This window comes from Hyposmocoma kahamanoa, unplaced genomic scaffold, assembly GCF_003589595.1.
Source record: "Hyposmocoma kahamanoa isolate Upper Pololo Valley unplaced genomic scaffold, ASM358959v1 92, whole genome shotgun sequence".
NCBI lineage: Eukaryota > Metazoa > Arthropoda > Insecta > Lepidoptera > Cosmopterigidae > Hyposmocoma > Hyposmocoma kahamanoa.
Window position 1 is genome coordinate 18,550,772 of NW_020654748.1, and position 4,963 is coordinate 18,555,734.

Consider the following 4,963-nt stretch of genomic DNA (forward strand, 5'->3'; position numbering starts at 1 on the left):
GCTTTTCATAAACAATGAACTAGTATACGGTTTGTCAGTATCTCATTTCCGTGAAAACATTGACTTTAATCAAGTTAATTGTAAGTGCAACTATTCAGTATTCAGTATTTATGAATTAGCAAATGTATAAAATATAAAACAGCCTCTGTATGTTTGTCATAAATAAATAAATTATTTTATTTTTTATCGCCTAATTGCTATGGCACTTTTTTTATCATTCCAAATGCAATGTGAATAAAATTATGAACACATAATTTATGCATCCGGCACGTGGGTAAAACACTCGATTAGTAACGTGTTTTCCAAAAACTGCCTATTAGTAAATACAGGTTAGCAATAAATCAAACTACAACTGTCGTGAATTAAAGATTTTCATAAAATTCCACCGAAATGTAACGTTTGCACTAGACCAATATTACAGAAGTGTGAAAATGGTGTAAAGAAATGACTCAAGCATGTCTTGTAATTATATATTCTTATTGTGTTAGATACGTCACTGCGGTGCTAATTACAAGTCTTCAAGTAGCTCGTATAATTGTAATCAGTTGCCAATTCAAGTGCACTATAATAATCAAGTGGTAGACGTAGAGGAATGTTTTAGTTTCCTGGAAATAAAATTGAATAAATATCTAAACTGGAAACAACAAATTGATCACGTGTGCAACAGGCTAAATAGGTTTGTTTTTGGTCTACGTAGACTTAGATAAACGGTATTTCATGAAGCCGTAATGATGGCTTACCATGGGTAAGTTTCTTCTGTGCTAGGTTATGGGCTTATTCTGTGGGGAAATTCGGTAGAAGTAAACAGAGCGTTTGTAGTTCAAAAAATGCATTCGCGCAATTTGCGGTGCTAAAGCGGATGGCACTTGCAAACCTTTATTTAATAAACTTAATGTACTGCCACTCGCCTGCAAGTATATTAGATATATCTGCTCACTTGTAGATAGCCACCCACACTACTTTAAAAAACGTGGTGATGTATTGCAGTGACAAACTAGAGCCAAAATAATGAATCTTTTGTGTCAACCTCCTTGCTTCAAAGACGTTTATAAGAAAAAGTAATTTGATATGTCTATTAAAGTCATATTAAAGTATACAATTATCTAACAAACCACTTTAAACAGTTAAAGGTAAAGGGTTACGATTTTAAAAACGCCTTCTCGGTTTTGTTATTGGACCACTGTTTCTATGCAATCAGAGAATATTTAGAATTTAAGACATTGTATATAACATAACAAAATTTGCACAACTGTATTGGTTGAATACTGTACTTTTAATAATTATACAATATATTATATATAATATAATATCAATATGTTTTAGCAATACTGATGTGTTTCAAAGAAAGACAGGGTGACAGGGCTGTATCTTTTTATTTTGAGAATTATATCGGCATAACCACGATATTAAGAACAACCCGATCAAGTTCGTGTAGTGTATGTTGATATGAGTAGGTAGAATCGAATCGAAACTAATGAACGACATCTTGGATTGTGAAATTTGACATTTAGTCGTCGAAAGTCTGTTGAAAGAACTGTCAAAATTTTAGCAGAATACTTAGTAGATTACTTATAGACTTGTCGTTTAGAGTCGATCTAAGCTCGATTCATATACCAGAATACGCTTTAACGACATTTGGATCGAACGACTTTAAAATTGGACTCGTTGACGTTCGCTGTCAAAAGGCAGTTCAACGACTAAATCGCTACGATATCGTAACGGTTTGAATACGTGATTCCCCGCAGGGTCCGTAATGGTAAAAAACGAGAGCGGGGATAATCAGTCAATAAAATAATATAGCGTGTCAACCCCATCTAGTGCGCCCAAAGCGTACTACTCGACATCAATCAAGAAAGAGTTCATCTTGGGAAGCACTGCCACCTTACCTATTTCTGTCGCCAAGCAGTAATGTCAGCATTACTGTGTTCCAGTTTTGAAGGGTAAGGGGTGCTGGTGAAATTACAGTCACATGGGACTTGTCAAGTTATCAGTGTCAGGGTGACAGACGCAGTGGCAGTGCCCCTCAGATCTTTTCTTGTTCGTACCGTCACTTGATATTATAAAAAAAAGAAAACACTTTCTAAAACGCTAGCATTTTTGGCCACATCATCGTTTACAATCAATTTTTAATTCTGATATAACAAAAAGTCATAGTTAATCACCGGATCACATTCCATACAGAAAGAGCATGTACTACGTATTGACGTCTAAATCTGAAGGTTGGTATAGAGAACTAGGTATACTTATCTTACGGTTTAATCAGTTGGTTTCTTGATTTCAATAGCTTGCTACGCGAGGTGCAATTATAATGAGTGTAAAATTGTGTGTATTCGGTAAAATCTAATGTGCAAAGTAAAATACAATAAAATAAAATAAATATAAGGGATATAGTGCAATAGGCATCAGTGGCGAGGCGTCCAAATAACTCGATACCCACTGGCTTGCCTAAAATTTTCCAGGTATTATCAAATATTATAAATATTTAAAAGTAATTTACTACATTTTGTGCTTTCGCCAAGGCGCCACTTGTTAAGAGCTCTCATGCCAAAAAAATTTTGACGTTGGCTCCGCCCAAATTTGTGAAACAAATACATATATGTCTGAAGTTCGCGTGACATGTGTGATGTTTTAGCGGAATAAATCTAAAACTAAAGTGATTAAACAAAAATCCGTAGTGACAGTTGTCGATCACGCATAAATATAATTAATTATCTAATTTTGGTCCTAATAACCTGCAGCATTTCGAGGATGAATCGAAAAAATGTGAAAATTAGAGGTCATTTCGTGATTTTTATCTATCGAGGAAACTTTATTGTTTTATGTTTCTGATTAATGTCTATGCTTGAATATATCGTGTAGTTACTCATACAATATTTTATTTTTTACTTTAAAGTGGATATACCCCTCTAAAATCAAATAGAAGATTAGGAATTTTTCCTCTGCTCCCTCTTAAGACAAGTGTTTTTTTGTTTTACCCTGGCTTTACTAAAGACTAGAGAGAGACACGCCTCGCCACTGATAGGTACATTAAAAAAATGTGATGACCTCATTAATTGCTAATTTAATATTATACAGTGCTGCTACTACGCATTTATCAAGTAGTTAAAAAAGGTGTCAAAAACAATAGTTAAGTCAAACTTAATTTGAATTTCAAGACTTGCGGTTACGCCCAACTGACATAAACAAAAAAGGATTTGGAGACCGTAATGATCTCTATAGTTTTCTATGTCATAGCCCCGCGCTAGGGAAACCCTGAATCGCGGGTGCTATGGACATACACGTAAACAACCACAAATTACACGAATGGATAACCACAAATTACACCCAAACGCTTGATAAAAATAAATGTAGGCCATTTCTCCCGGCCAGGGAATCGAACCCCGTAGCTCTGCATGGCAGACCAGCATGGTGACCGTTCGACCACAGAGGCAGTTTAAATTACGTTCTGCCGACAGAACAGGTGGGTATAGAGGTTCCCATTTGTTCTGTGAACAGAACTAATGGTAAAAAAAATCCCAATAGTTCTGCTGACAGAACTACTCAACAGAACAGGTGGGAATAAAGGCATTTAAGGGTGTACTGGAAAAAAAAATGATAAAAATAACAAGATGTTTAAGGCAGTAAAGTATTATAAGTGGAATCTGAGCCTGTCAAACACAACGATTGCAATTTCAAGTACTTAATTTTACCCTGTGATTGGTTTCATTAAGAAGTGTGATTGATTCCATTAAATCCACTCGATAAGCGTATTTTTTTAGTGCAATAGAAGTAGTGTTATGGCTTGTTTACACAAGGTTCACTGACGCCATCGGCAAGCTACTTTACTTTGCCGAAAATGACATAGTAGCAAGCGAATTCAACTGACGATTAACATTCGACGCGCTGTATACACGGAGTTCACTGCCGCCTTCGCCGAAATCAGCATAATTTCAAATTTTGGGATTAATCAACAGGGATTTGTATCCCTTTGCGTAATTATTTTCAGATTATTATATTACACATTTTGATTATTTCTATTTATTGATTTGTTGTATCATGATCGTCCATGATACAAAAAATAATCAAAATCGTTCTAAACGTACATTTGCTAAAAGCGCTGCAACCGGCGCCCTTACGTTGAAACTTAAATTTGTATTGAATTCATATTCAATAATTTTTTGTGAGATTACTCAACTAGTTTGTTATAATTATTAATACAAAATTAATTTAAAAAATCCGTAGATCCTTGACAAAATACTTTCATGGATTTCTAATAGATGGCGCTACGGCTAAAAAGTCGTTGGAAACTAAATAGAAAGATCCGACAACAAGCTCATACAAAAACACTTTGAAACTTTAATCTACCATCCGAGTCGCTTGACAACAGTCACACGTAGTTGACTCGGTCGCATCCGGTAAGAGAACTACGGTCATCAAACGATTCCCTCATCGAGTATACATATAAGACTCACTTTACACTGGGAAGGCTGCGCCGCCTTCTATGGGCAAGCAGGTGCGACGAATTTTTTTGTTTTTTAATAATAACGCACACACATGACAACCAAAAAATTACACCCAAACTCCCGGCCCGGGAATCGAACCCGGGACCTCTGCGTGGCAGTCCGGTATAGTAACCGTTCGGCCACGGAGGAAGTTAAGGCAATCGACCTAGTATTTGCACCATCTTTTTGACTCTTCGCCAATGTTAAGCAACTTTGATTTTCCGCTAGTATTGTCGCTTTCTTCGATAATTTTTAAATTGTTGTATGGTAATGCATCTTGTAAGTGTAGCTTTTCCGCTAGTATTGTCGCTTTCTTCGGTAATAGACCTTTTTAAATTGTTGTATGGTAATGCATCTTGTAAGTGTAGATTTTTCGCTAGTATTGTCGCTTTCTTCTGTAATAGACCTTTTTAAATTGTTGTATGGTAATGCATTTTGTAAGTGTAGATTTGCTGCTACTATAGTCGCTTTCTTCGGTAATA